The 15,796-nt window shown below is 42.7% G+C and overlaps 1 long non-coding RNA gene across 1 annotated transcript; it reads left to right on the top strand.

The window, feature by feature from the left end:
- Positions 1 to 327: 327 nt before the first annotated feature.
- On the top strand, positions 328 to 15,517 carry LOC143809959 (uncharacterized). The gene is made up of 3 exons (XR_013222558.1): positions 328 to 595; positions 15,056 to 15,308; positions 15,466 to 15,517. It is a non-coding gene; the product is annotated as an uncharacterized LOC143809959 (long non-coding RNA).
- The last annotated feature ends 279 nt before the right edge of the window (positions 15,518 to 15,796 follow it).

Below are 15,796 nucleotides of genomic sequence, written 5' to 3'. Positions count from 1 at the left end.
AATGGGAAGAGCTGGTATTTTATGGTATGTTAGGTTTTTAATGTACTCTTGGCATATTTTTACGTCTCTGTATATGTGGATAAAAAGAATGGATTATGAAATTTAAAAAAACAGCGGTAGAAGCCGCCGTGAAGGTATCTGCCGTTCTGCTCGACCCTAAACTGTCACCCATGATGCCCACATCACAGTGTATAGGGCAGAGCAGGCCCATGAGCCGCTGCCTGGCAGGTGCCACCTGAGGGTTCCATGCCCTCTGACCTCTGGTCACCTGCACACGACCAACTGCCGTTTACTTTTAACTGTCGGCTGAAGTGATTGGACCGAAGTCTACAGAGTGGAAGAAATTTCTGCGAATGGCGTCTCCTGGACAAAGAGCAGAGAGCGAGGAGAAGAGAGAAGAGAAGGAGAAGAGGACAGTGATACTGCTGGATTAAAGAAGATCACAAAGAAGAGGAGAGAGACCAAAGACAATCCGGAGGATGAGGAGCCAACACCTGGATGCAGCAGGGACCCCGGAACATCCAGCCACTACCCCAGGCTTAACATGAGCAATTTTACCATCCATGACATCTTGGGAAGGGGCAGCTTTGGCAAAGTAAGCATTTATATATTTTTTTTATTAACCTATATTTGCTATTTTATCTCCATTTCTTATTTTCTGAACCCTCCCGGTGGGCACGCATGCCATCTCCTCAAAACTAGTGTCACCATCACTCTCCTCAGGTCACCCGCCATCTCCCTTATCAATAGCACCGCGTGTGCACTGTCCCATCAGTCTGCGCGCGTGCTGAGTAGGGGGATGGGGCGTGGGCTGAAGAGAGTGGCGGCGTTATTGCTGAGGAGGATTATACAGTATTGAGCATCATGTGTGACCATTATACAGTATGGGGGAAAAAAGTCAAATCACCGCACTCATCATGTTGATTTTTGCTAACGTGAGGATTTATTCAAGATGAGAGACGAAAACAACAGGGCAATAGTATTTTAACGTTTCGGCCACTCAGTGGCCTTGATCACAAAGTGCGTGCTGTAACAAGATAGAAAAAATAATGTATAAATACAAAATATATACAATGTTCAAATATACAATATATACAAAGTATGCTGTATGAATCACATACATTATAGCATTTAAGAAGAAAACATGTCAGATGTCTGTGGACAATAAGCGAGCAAGTACAGATTTGACAGGTTCTGCAATCTAATGTAGAACAAGGTATGGTACGCTGAGGATTGGGAATAAATCTAAAAAGAGACTAGAAATGGTACGATACAGGAGGTAAGAGATGGATAAACGTACCCTTAATGGTTGTTTTGTATTCCGTCATGTGATATAAAGATATTCTACTGAGTTCAAGGTTAAAGAAGGCGTCGTATTTCCCTATACATGGGTGGCAGACAAATATGGAAGAAGGTATAAATGTCGTTATTATTATAGCATACACTCACAGTAAAACACAGGAATGCTGTATTGTTCGGTTAAAGGGTACATGGACTAGAGATAGTCTGTGGGGAATGACCGAATATAGTGGTGTAGACATATATGTAGAAAAACGAAAAGAATGTATTTACCAAGATTGGGGAAATAAGGCCTAAGGTCCAATGGGTGGTTGTCAGAGACAGGGTAAATCTGGTTCTAGTACCTCTGTCAAGAGCTAGGTTGGCTGAGACAAAAATACACATAGTAGGTATGTATATTAGGTATATATATATATATACATATATAAATATATATGCACGTGAGCCCCTGTCAAGCGTAACAGGGTTTATCATATAGGGAATAGAAGTACCTTGATATTAGTCTAAATGTCCCGTCCTAAGTGTGAGATCCGGTTTAGATGCAATTACGGTGCTGTTACTTAGGAGCAAAAGCAGCTCCAAGGTGTATAGACCCACTAGAACGAAGTGGGGGTATCTGCTTGGATCTGCAAAAATACATATTATGAATAACAGTGCATATGTGTATGGAACTTATCTGTTATAGATCCGTAGCCTCACATCAAATATCCGAGGAAGCGCTATGTGGGAGCTTGAAATCTGCGTTGGTGGTGAGGTGGGAGACGCCGACGCACACTGTGTCTTGGCGGTGAAACCAGCAGTATCGGAAGCTGCAAAGTGCCGCTTTTTGATGATGCTCCGGCTGGTCATGTGACCGGAGGTATGGTGGACGCCGGCGCCTGCGCATTAAGCGATGAGAGGAGCCCGGTGTACTGTCAGCGCCTGCGCAGTGGGATCACTGCCTGGTGTGAGCGCTGGGCGGTGTTGGATTGGCGCCGTGTATTGGAGAGATAAGCCTGCGCATGCGTCAGGCAGGGTGAGCGAGGGAGCCTGTATAGGTTACGTAACCCGGTGTATTCTCGGCGCCTGCGCAGTGGGATCACTGCTTGGTGCGAGCGCTGGCCGGTACTTGATAGGCGCCGTGTATTGGAGATATAAGCCTGCGCTTGCGTCAGGCAGGGTAAGCGGGGGCGCCTGTATAAGCTACATAGTAGTGGCATCAGAGGATAGTAGCGGCGTCCGTGTACTGAGAGTGTCCCCTGTGCCGTGTATAGCAGAGGGAAACTAACACTAGGAGTAGTGGAGCCATTTAAAGTAAATAAAGGGATAAGAATAGGAGAAAGCCCTAGACCTTATGGAGCAAGAGAGTATAGATAGCGATAAGTTCTGCTGGATATGTGTGATGTAGCATGATATGGAGATATCACCAGAAAGTTGCATATAACAATGTTTAAAATTGAGTGGGGCTAGTAGAACAATATCACACAACATGACATAATAAATCAATGGGAAGTAGGAGTCCAAACATGATTATTCAGGCTGTGGAAGAAACCTTGAGTTGAAAAAGGAAATGCACCGTAAAAAAATGCAATAAAATGAAATGAACAAAAGAAAAACAGAAAAAAGAAAAAAGAAAGAAAGAAGAAAAAACATGAAAAAATGAAAAGAATGGAAAAACTGAAAAAAATAAATAGAAAAAAATAATAATAAAAATAAAAATAAAATAAAAATAATAATAATAATAATAATAATAATAATAATAATAATAATAATAATAATAATAAAATAAAAAAATAAAAATAAAAATAAAAATAAAAATAACTAAAGCTTGAAAAATACTGCTAAGGGGTATTGGTCTTACCATCCTGTGACAATAGGATATGAATTCTACGGGTGCAGTGGGTCAATTCGCCTATGGGAGATAAAAGTCTGGTTAGATAAGCCACTCAAGTTCCCTGTTAAGACCTCTGGGATGGAGTGTGTCAAGCGTATAAATCCAAAAGGTTTCTCTTTGTTTAAGCAACTGGATATGATTGCCCCCCCTCCTTGGGCGGTGGACTTTTTCTATAATTTGGAATCTTAATTGAGCGACACTATGATGTGCTTCCTTAAAGTGTAGGGGAAGAGGTAGCCAGGTCTTATTGCATCTTATGGTAGATTTGTGGCTAGAGATCCTATCCCTGATTGCTTGGGTGGTCTCGCCTACATAGAGTAAGCCACATGGGCATTTGATAATATACACCACAAAATTGGACTCGCACGTGTGATAGTCTTTAATAGGGAAAGCCTTACCAGTGCGGGGATGTAATACCTCACTACCCTTGATGATGTTAGAACAGCATCTACAGTTTAGGCAAGGGAATGTGCCCACCCTTCTCTGTCCTGTTAGTGTCCTGTGTGGGGGTGCTTTAGATGTGCCTAAGTCTGCCCGGACCACTTTGTTTCTTATATTCTGTGGTCGCCTCATGCTCATCAGGGGAGGTTCTTTAAAGATTTGGATTTGTGGGTATGCCTTTGTCAAGAGGGGCCAGTGTCCTCGGATGAGGTTATGGATTCTGCGCATCGTAGGGTGATGGTTATGAACAAAAGGAAGTCTAGGGTTCTTATATGTGGTTGTAGCAACATTATCCATGTTGTTGAGGGCCCTGGAAGTTTCCAATTCAAGGAGCCCAGTAGGATAGTTGCGTGCCCTAAATTTGTCAGCCATCTCATGTACTCTGATGTTCCTAGTCTCTGGGTTGGAGACAATCCTGGTGACTCTACTGAATTGAGATCTAGGGAGGCTATCTCTGGTAGATTTAGGGTGGCAGCTATTGTACAGTAATAAACTGTTACAATCAGTAGGTTTTACGTATAAGTCTGTGCTCAAATTTCCAGATGAATCTTTCATGATTTTGGTGTCTAGGAATGAGACCTCTTCATGATGGTGTACCAGAGTGAATGATAGCTCTGGTCTAGCTGTGTTGATGATGTTAAAAAACTCATGTAGGCTAGTTTGATCTCCTCTCCAGATGCAAAAGATATCGTCTATATATCTATACCATGTCAAGGCATTCTGTTGGAACAAGGGGTTTGAGTAGACATGTGTATGTTCAAAGTGATCCATATAAAGGTTGGCGTACGCTGGGGCCACATTGGACCCCATGGCGGTCCCGCAAACCTGTAGGAAAAAGTCATCTTCAAACATAAAGAAGTTTTCCCTTAGGACAAGGTTGAGTAGATCAATGCATAGTTCTTGTGAGTCAGTGTCGATGTTAGCCTCACGGAGGGTCAATGCCACTGCTTCTATACCCCTATCATGTTTGATGGAGGTATAGAGACTATTCACATCAAGGGTACACAGAGTGCTATCGGGTGGAACATTTCTGATATCACAGATTTTTTTAAGAAAGTCACTTGTGTCTAGAATGTAGGACCTGGTTGAGCGAGCAAACGGGGTTAAGATTTTCTCAAGAAAAATGGATAGAGGATTTAGTATAGAGTCGGTGGATGCCACTATAGGGCGACCGGGCGGGTTATGGAGATCCTTGTGGATTTTGGGGAGAATGTATAATACTGGAGTTACCGGGTGGTGATTTATAAGATACGTTCTAGTTTTGGTGTCTATGGTTTTGAGTTGTACATGTTTGTCCAGTATCGTGTTGATTTTCTGACGTATGCTATACGTAGGGTCAGAGGGTAATTTCTTGTAGGTACTATGATCAGAGAGTTGGCGTCTAACTTCCGTGGTGTACTGGCTCTTGTTCATAACGACTGTGGCCCCACCCTTATCCGCTGGCTTTATAATGATATTTTTATTACTGCTCAATGAGTCTAGAGCCTGTTTCTCAGGGGTACTAAGATTATGGCGGACCGGGAGGAAGCCTAGACGTTGGTCATGGATGGTACTTTTGATGTCCCTATCCAGTAGACTGATAAAGGTTTCCACTGCATGGTGAGTTCTTGGTGGCATGAATGTACTAGGATTCCTGAGTCCTAGGGCATCAATAGTGATTTTGGCTGTAGTCTGATCCGAAGGTGTGCCTAAAGTGTTAACCCTGTTTGTGCTGTTGGTATCAAAATGTACCTTCAATCTGATGTTCCTATAGAACCGCTGGAGATCTTTCTCCAGTTGAAATGAGTCCCATCTTGGTGTGGGACAAAAAGATAAGCCCATATTGAGAACTTTCAACTCAAGGGGAGACAGAGAATAATCAGAAATATTAACTACCGAGTTTGGACTCCTACCTGTGATCTGAGGGTCATATGTCGGTCTGGAATTCTTCCTCCTTGATCTCCTGGTAGGCGTCCGTTTGGACCTAAAAAACGAGGTCCTGGTGATGGAATTTCGCTGCCAGATCCTGCCGAAGAGCCTTCTGCTGGTGAGGAGCCCCCTGAGCGGTAGTTCCCTCTTTGTGTCCGGCGATACCGATGTCGTGATTGCCGGGGAAATGGGTCCTCCCATTTGTATACTTTGTTGGTAAGATAGTCCTCGGTATCCCTCTGGAACTTAGTCCTTTTCCTTTCTTCTAACGTTCTCTGGTGGGTAGATAGTATAGAGTCCACTTTGCTCTTAAGGGTGGAAAATTCAGTACTGTTCAGAGTTGTAGTCAGCTGGGTCTCGATAGATACAATTTTTTCTTCTGTAGTCCTAATGGCTTCTTGTAGGTACTCAATAGTTAGCAAGATTATATCGAAGGAGCACTTATTTAAGATTTTCTGGAAAGTGGCACAATATTTCTCGTTGTCGGCAAAAAGGGTGGGTCGCAGGTTACAGCGTAAACCGCGAGGTATTTTTCCTTGTCGATGATATTCACCCAGTGTAGCACAATGTAGATCAAATGAAATGAGTCTTTTTCTTTCTTTTTCCCAATCCCTGGTTTTAATGTCCTTGCTGGGGATATGCAGGAAGTCCGTTTTGGTCTTTATTTTTATATTCGGTCATTCCCCACAGACTATCTCTAGTCCATGTACCCTTTAACCGTACAATACAGCATTCCTGTGTTTTACTGTGAGTGTATGCTATAATAATAACGACATTTATACCTTCTTCCATATTTGTCTGCCACCCATGTATAGGGAAATACGACGCCTTCTTTAACCTTGAACTCAGTAGAATATCTTTATATCACATGACGGAATACAAAACAACCATTAAGGGTACGTTTATCCATCTCTTACCTCCTGTATCGTACCATTTCTAGTCTCTTTTTAGATTTATTCCCAATCCTCAGCGTACCATACCTTGTTCTACATTAGATTGCAGAACCTGTCAAATCTGTACTTGCTCGCTTATTGTCCACAGACATCTGACATGTTTTCTTCTTAAATGCTATAATGTATGTGATTCATACAGCATACTTTGTATATATTGTATATTTGAACATTGTATATATTTTGTATTTATACATTATTTTTTCTATCTTGTTACAGCACGCACTTTGTGATCAAGGCCACTGAGTGGCCGAAACGTTAAAATACTATTGCCCTGTTGTTTTCGTCTCTCATCTTGAATAAATCCTCACGTTAGCAAAAATCAACATGATGAGTGCGGTGATTTGACTTTTTTCTCTAGTACTAAGGGGGCTTTTGGCTCCGTTCACTAGCACCATCGAACTCCACCCTAGTCGAGTGCTAGCTCTTCGTCTCTTCCACTATATAGCCTATTGGAGCTTTGAGCACCGACCGAACTCATGTCAGCAGAGACCCACGTCTACGACGATGTCACCGGATCCACAATCTTGTCCAAAATAAAGACCAAAACGGACTTCCTGCATATCCCCAGCAAGGACATTAAAACCAGGGATTGGGAAAAAGAAAGAAAAAGACTCATTTCATTTGATCTACATTGTGCTACACTGGGTGAATATCATCGACAAGGAAAAATACCTCGCGGTTTACGCTGTAACCTGCGACCCACCCTTTTTGCCGACAACGAGAAATATTGTGCCACTTTCCAGAAAATCTTAAATAAGTGCTCCTTCGATATAATCTTGCTAACTATTGAGTACCTACAAGAAGCCATTAGGACTACAGAAGAAAAAATTGTATCTATCGAGACCCAGCTGACTACAACTCTGAACAGTACTGAATTTTCCACCCTTAAGAGCAAAGTGGACTCTATACTATCTACCCACCAGAGAACGTTAGAAGAAAGGAAAAGGACTAAGTTCCAGAGGGATACCGAGGACTATCTTACCAACAAAGTATACAAATGGGAGGACCCATTTCCCCGGCAATCACGACATCGGTATCGCCGGACACAAAGAGGGAACTACCGCTCAGGGGGCTCCTCACCAGCAGAAGGCTCTTCGGCAGGATCTGGCAGCGAAATTCCATCACCAGGACCTCGTTTTTTAGGTCCAAACGGACGCCTACCAGGAGATCAAGGAGGAAGAATTCCAGACCGACATATGACCCTCAGATCACAGGTAGGAGTCCAAACTCGGTAGTTAATATTTCTGATTATTCTCTGTCTCCCCTTGAGTTGAAAGTTCTCAATATGGGCTTATCTTTTTGTCCCACACCAAGATGGGACTCATTTCAACTGGAGAAAGATCTCCAGCGGTTCTATAGGAACATCAGATTGAAGGTACATTTTGATACCAACAGCACAAACAGGGTTAACACTTTAGGCACACCTTCGGATCAGACTACAGCCAAAATCACTATTGATGCCCTAGGACTCAGGAATCCTAGTACATTCATGCCACCAAGAACTCACCATGCAGTGGAAACCTTTATCAGTCTACTGGATAGGGACATCAAAAGTACCATCCATGACCAACGTCTAGGCTTCCTCCCGGTCCGCCATAATCTTAGTACCCCTGAGAAACAGGCTCTAGACTCATTGAGCAGTAATAAAAATATCATTATAAAGCCAGCGGATAAGGGTGGGGCCACAGTCGTTATGAACAAGAGCCAGTACACCACGGAAGTTAGACGCCAACTCTCTGATCATAGTACCTACAAGAAATTACCCTCTGACCCTACGTATAGCATACGTCAGAAAATCAACACGATACTGGACAAACATGTACAACTCAAAACCATAGACACCAAAACTAGAACGTATCTTATAAATCACCACCCGGTAACTCCAGTATTATACATTCTCCCCAAAATCCACAAGGATCTCCATAACCCGCCCGGTCGCCCTATAGTGGCATCCACCGACTCTATACTAAATCCTCTATCCATTTTTCTTGAGAAAATCTTAACCCCGTTTGCTCGCTCAACCAGGTCCTACATTCTAGACACAAGTGACTTTCTTAAAAAAATCCGTGATATCAGAAATGTTCCACCCGATAGCACTCTGTGTACCCTTGATGTGAATAGTCTCTATACCTCCATCAAACATGATAGGGGTATAGAAGCAGTGGCATTGACCCTCCGTGAGGCTAACATCGACACTGACTCACAAGAACTATGCATTGATCTACTCAACCTTGTCCTAAGGGAAAACTTCTTTATGTTTGAAGATGACTTTTTCCTACAGGTTTGCGGGACCGCCATGGGGTCCAATGTGGCCCCAGCGTACGCCAACCTTTATATGGATCACTTTGAACATACACATGTCTACTCAAACCCCTTGTTCCAACAGAATGCCTTGACATGGTATAGATATATAGACGATATCTTTTGCATCTGGAGAGGAGATCAAACTAGCCTACATGAGTTTTTTAACATCATCAACACAGCTAGACCAGAGCTATCATTCACTCTGGTACACCATCATGAAGAGGTCTCATTCCTAGACACCAAAATCATGAAAGATTCATCTGGAAATTTGAGCACAGACTTATACGTAAAACCTACTGATTGTAACAGTTTATTACTGTACAATAGCTGCCACCCTAAATCTACCAGAGATAGCCTCCCTAGATCTCAATTCAGTAGAGTCACCAGGATTGTCTCCAACCCAGAGACTAGGAACATCAGAGTACATGAGATGGCTGACAAATTTAGGGCACGCAACTATCCTACTGGGCTCCTTGAATTGGAAACTTCCAGGGCCCTCAACAACATGGATAATGTTGCTACAACCACATATAAGAACCCTAGACTTCCTTTTGTTCATAACCATCACCCTACGATGCGCAGAATCCATAACCTCATCCGAGGACACTGGCCCCTCTTGACAAAGGCATACCCACAAATCCAAATCTTTAAAGAACCTCCCCTGATGAGCATGAGGCGACCACAGAATATAAGAAACAAAGTGGTCCGGGCAGACTTAGGCACATCTAAAGCACCCCCACACAGGACACTAACAGGACAGAGAAGGGTGGGCACATTCCCTTGCCTAAACTGTAGATGCTGTTCTAACATCATCAAGGGTAGTGAGGTATTACATCCCCGCACTGGTAAGGCTTTCCCTATTAAAGACTATCACACGTGCGAGTCCAATTTTGTGGTGTATATTATCAAATGCCCATGTGGCTTACTCTATGTAGGCGAGACCACCCAAGCAATCAGGGATAGGATCTCTAGCCACAAATCTACCATAAGATGCAATAAGACCTGGCTACCTCTTCCCCTACACTTTAAGGAAGCACATCATAGTGTCGCTCAATTAAGATTCCAAATTATAGAAAAAGTCCACCGCCCAAGGAGGGGGGGCAATCATATCCAGTTGCTTAAACAAAGAGAAACCTTTTGGATTTATACGCTTGACACACTCCATCCCAGAGGTCTTAACAGGGAACTTGAGTGGCTTATCTAACCAGACTTTTATCTCCCATAGGCGAATTGACCCACTGCACCCGTAGAATTCATATCCTATTGTCACAGGATGGTAAGACCAATACCCCTTAGCAGTATTTTTCAAGCTTTAGTTATTTTTATTTTTATTTTTATTTTTATTTTTTTTATTTTATTATTATTATTATTATTATTATTATTATTATTATTATTATTATTATTATTTTTATTTTATTTTTATTTTTATTATTATTATTTTTTTCTATTTATTTTTTTCAGTTTTTCCATTCTTTTCATTTTTTCATGTTTTTTCTTCTTTCTTTCTTTTTTCTTTTTTCTGTTTTTCTTTTGTTCATTTCATTTTATTGCATTTTTTTACGGTGCATTTCCTTTTTCAACTCAAGGTTTCTTCCACAGCCTGAATAATCATGTTTGGACTCCTACTTCCCATTGATTTATTATGTCATGTTGTGTGATATTGTTCTACTAGCCCCACTCAATTTTAAACATTGTTATATGCAACTTTCTGGTGATATCTCCATATCATGCTACATCACACATATCCAGCAGAACTTATCGCTATCTATACTCTCTTGCTCCATAAGGTCTAGGGCTTTCTCCTATTCTTATCCCTTTATTTACTTTAAATGGCTCCACTACTCCTAGTGTTAGTTTCCCTCTGCTATACACGGCACAGGGGACACTCTCAGTACACGGACGCCGCTACTATCCTCTGATGCCACTACTATGTAGCTTATACAGGCGCCCCCGCTTACCCTGCCTGACGCAAGCGCAGGCTTATATCTCCAATACACGGCGCCTATCAAGTACCGGCCAGCGCTCGCACCAAGCAGTGATCCCACTGCGCAGGCGCCGAGAATACACCGGGTTACGTAACCTATACAGGCTCCCTCGCTCACCCTGCCTGACGCATGCGCAGGCTTATCTCTCCAATACACGGCGCCAATCCAACACCGCCCAGCGCTCACACCAGGCAGTGATCCCACTGCGCAGGCGCTGACAGTACACCGGGCTCCTCTCATCGCTTAATGCGCAGGCGCCGGCGTCCACCATACCTCCGGTCACATGACCAGCCGGAGCATCATCAAAAAGCGGCACTTTGCAGCTTCCGATACTGCTGGTTTCACCGCCAAGACACAGTGTGCGTCGGCGTCTCCCACCTCACCACCAACGCAGATTTCAAGCTCCCACATAGCGCTTCCTCGGATATTTGATGTGAGGCTACGGATCTATAACAGATAAGTTCCATACACATATGCACTGTTATTCATAATATGTATTTTTGCAGATCCAAGCAGATACCCCCACTTCGTTCTAGTGGGTCTATACACCTTGGAGCTGCTTTTGCTCCTAAGTAACAGCACCGTAATTGCATCTAAACCGGATCTCACACTTAGGACGGGACATTTAGACTAATATCAAGGTACTTCTATTCCCTATATGATAAACCCTGTTACGCTTGACAGGGGCTCACGTGCATATATATTTATATATGTATATATATATATATACCTAATATACATACCTACTATGTGTATTTTTGTCTCAGCCAACCTAGCTCTTGACAGAGGTACTAGAACCAGATTTACCCTGTCTCTGACAACCACCCATTGGACCTTAGGCCTTATTTCCCCAATCTTGGTAAATACATTCTTTTCGTTTTTCTACATATATGTCTACACCACTATATTCGGTCATTCCCCACAGACTATCTCTAGTCCATGTACCCTTTAACCGAACAATACAGCATTCCTGTGTTTTACTGTGAGTGTATGCTATAATAATAACGACATTTATACCTTCTTCCATATTTGTCTGCCACCCATGTATAGGGAAATACGACGCCTTCTTTAACCTTGAACTCAGTAGAATATCTTTATATCACATGACGGAATACAAAACAACCATTAAGGGTACGTTTATCCATCTCTTACCTCCTGTATCGTACCATTTCTAGTCTCTTTTTAGATTTATTCCCAATCCTCAGCGTACCATACCTTGTTCTACATTAGATTGCAGAACCTGTCAAATCTGTACTTGCTCGCTTATTGTCCACAGACATCTGACATGTTTTCTTCTTAAATGCTATAATGTATGTGATTCATACAGCATACTTTGTATATATTGTATATTTGAACATTGTATATATTTTGTATTTATACATTATTTTTTCTATCTTGTTACAGCACGCACTTTGTGATCAAGGCCACTGAGTGGCCGAAACGTTAAAATACTATTGCCCTGTTGTTTTCGTCTCTCATCTTGAATAAATCCTCACGTTAGCAAAAATCAACATGATGAGTGCGGTGATTTGACTTTTTTCTCTAGTACTAAGGGGGCTTTTGGCTCCGTTCACTAGCACCATCGAACTCCACCCTAGTCGAGTGCTAGCTCTTCGTCTCTTCCATTATACAGTATGGAGCATCATGTGTGGCTATTATACAGTACTAGATGGTAGCCCGATTCTAACGCATCGGGTATTCTAGAATATGTATGTAGTTTATTTATGAAGATTTTAGAATAATACATTGAATACACAGGATTCGGCCGGCCGGGCGCGACCAATTAGCGAAGCGTGGTTCAAATCCTGTGCCAATTCGCGGCCGGACTGCGTTTGTCGCTGATTGTTTGCGGCCGGCCACGTAGTATATAGCACAGCCACGTAGTATATTGCACAGCCACGCAGTGTATTGCACAGCCCACGTAGTATATTGCCCAGCCCACGTAGTATATTGCACAGCCACGTAGTATATTGCACAGCCACGTAGTATATTGCCCAGCCCACATAGTATATTGCCCAGCCCACGTAGTATATTGCCCAGCCCATGTAGTATATAGCACAGCCCATGTAGTATATTGCACAGCTCACGTAGTATATTGCACAGCCCACGTAGTGTATTGCACAGCCCATGTAGTATATTGCACAGCCCACATAGTTTGTTGCACAGCCACGTAGGATATAGCACAGCCACGTAGTATATTGCACAGCCACATAGTATATTGCCCAGCCCACGTAGTATATTGCACAGCCCACGTAGTATATTGCACAGCCCACGTAGTTTGTTGCACAGCCACGCAGTATATAGCACAGCCACGTAGTATATTGCACAGCCACGTAGTATATTGCACAGCCACGCAGTATATTGCACAGCCCACGTAGTATATAGCACAGCCCACATAATATATAGCAATGTGGGCATCATATCCCTGTTAAAAAAAATAATTAAAATAAAAAATAGTTCTATACTCACCCTCCGACGTCCCCCCCGGATTCAAGCGAGGCCTTTACTGATGCTCCTCGTGAGGCTCCGGTCCCAAGAGTGCATTGCGGTCTCGCGAGATGATGATGTAGTGGTCTCACGAGACCGCTACGTCATCATCTTGCAAGACTGCAATGCATGGACCGGTCACCGGAGCATCGCAAGGAGCGGGAAAGGCCTGTTCCTGATCCGGGGGGCCGACAGATGGTGAGTATATAACTATTTTTTATTTTTTTTATTATTTTTAACATTAGATCTTTTTACTATTGATGCTGCATTGGCGTTACACCGCAGCATAACGTGGTCCGTTAACACTGTCATTAACCTTGTGTGAGCGCTGACTGGAGGGGAGTATGGAGTGGGCACTGACTGCGGGGAGTAAGGAGCGGCCATTTTGCCGCCGGACTGTGCCCGTCGCTGATTGGTCATGGCTGTTTTGCTGCGACCAATCAGTGACTTGGGATTTCCGTGACAGACAGACAGAAGGACAGACAGAAAGACGGAAGAGACCCTTAGACAATTATATAGTAGATGGAGCACCATGTGAGGCCATTATACAGTATGGAGCATTATGTGGGCACATTATAGTTTGGAGCATCATGTGTGGCCATTAAACAGTATGGAGCACCATGTGAGGCCATTATAGAGTATGGAGCATTATGTGGGCACATTATACAGTTTTGACCACACTATGTGGGGCCATTATACAGTATCCTTTATATATTTACATTATGCCATTCGGCTATATGCTTTTTACTTCTCTTACATAACATATTATACTGTATTATTCCACTATAATTCCAAAAGTTAATCGCTTTATTTGATAAGTAAAAACTTCCTCAGTTGTAGACTTTTTTAAAACTATTATCAAGGTTGGCACGTGACTTTCTTCAAGCTTTTAACTTTGGACTTCTATGTATTTGAGTTTGACATCCCTGGCTTAAAGGGTTATTTTCATCATGATAAAGGGCTATGTTTGCAAAGAGGTATGTATATAAAATAAACAACTTTGCAATTTTACTTTTGATTTAAAATCCTCTCCATTCGCAAGAACAGTCCTCCACTGCAATCGGTGGCTAGTATATTAGGCTTGGAGTGCAGCGCGTACAAGCGCTTTGCTATAGACTGTATAGCGCGCTAATGTACAAGTTGTTTTTCTAATCTAAAAGACCTCAGTATTCAGGTTAAATTGCCGTGTTGGCACTTTGCAATAAATAAGTGGGTTTTGGATTGCAGTTTGGGCACTCGGTCTCTAAAAGGTTCTCCATCACTATTCTAGGGGATGACTGAAAAAAACATCCAGAAGCTCTCCTGCCCCCATAATTGTTTCACATATTGGCTCATCTGATCACCATAGTTAGGTTTAGAGCTGCTATAAATGGGTATTCTGATTCATTGAAGAACTTATCTCAGGTATTACACCTGCGGGGAGTTGGGGGACATTGTTTATTTCCATGTCCTGGTCCATATATGCTGCTATTAGGATACAATATATACTTTGAGCTCTATGTTTCAGTAAACTTTAAATCGGCTGCACATTGATATAAACCAATACTTATCCGAATCAGATCACAGAGCTATCCAGTGTTTGTTCTATTTGTTCCCATATGGTGATAATGGAATACCCCTTTAAGATCTATCCATAGAGCATCCATAGAGCAGACAGTGCATTATGCTGATGTCTTAGCTTTGCTCTGCTATAAGGTCCAGGTTACTATCAGACTCACAAACCACCTGGGTATTGTGCAGTAGATAAACTAGTGGTTATCATCACCCATACACATTTTCTATGCATTGTCTATTTATTTCCTCAGGTTGTCCTGACATCAGTCCCCAGCCGAAACATCTACATGGCTGTAAAGATGATCAAGAAAAGGGAGGTCAATGAAAACATGCTTATGAGAGAGCGGCGGATACTCCTGGTGGCCGAGACTGCCCATTCTTATGTCACCTCTATGCCGCACGCCAGTCTCAGAAGCGCGCTTATTTCATCACGGAGTATCTGTCCGGCAGCAGCCTGCAGGCTTTGATTGAGATGTGCGGCTACTTGAACATCGACAATGTAAGGTGAGGAAGAGGAAAATATACCAAAAAGTGAGAAGGGGGGTGGAAATAAAAGCAAAGATTGTTATGTAACGAAAAAAAGGGCTGACAGGGAATGTAGCCCAGGTGGGAAGTAGGTGCCAGTGATGGTGTTGATATTATACTCTGTTCTCTCTATCAGATTCTACACAGCAGAGATTGTATGTGGCCTCCAGTTCCTCCATGGACACAACATCGTCCACCGGTAAGCAGAACTTTCCTCCTTCTTTCTGTCCCCTTTACATACTAGAAATATTGCCCCCAACTATCCTGGCCTCCTGTCTGCCTATTCTATCGGATCTTGCTGTGACCCATTTTCTATCTGCTGTATCACTTAGATAGATATATTTCTTACTCTGTTGTTGTCACGCCCTATCGATGGATCTATCGGGTGGACCCACTGGACCGCAAATACAACGGTTGCTGATACCAGGAAGGGAGAGCCAGACTAGGAAAGCAGGTTCAAAACGATT

The sequence above is a fragment of the Ranitomeya variabilis genome, chromosome 2 (assembly GCF_051348905.1).
Source record: "Ranitomeya variabilis isolate aRanVar5 chromosome 2, aRanVar5.hap1, whole genome shotgun sequence".
In the NCBI taxonomy this organism is placed as follows: Eukaryota; Metazoa; Chordata; class Amphibia; order Anura; family Dendrobatidae; genus Ranitomeya; species Ranitomeya variabilis.
Note: the sequence above shows the minus strand (reverse complement) of the source record. Positions and strands in the feature narration are given on the sequence as shown.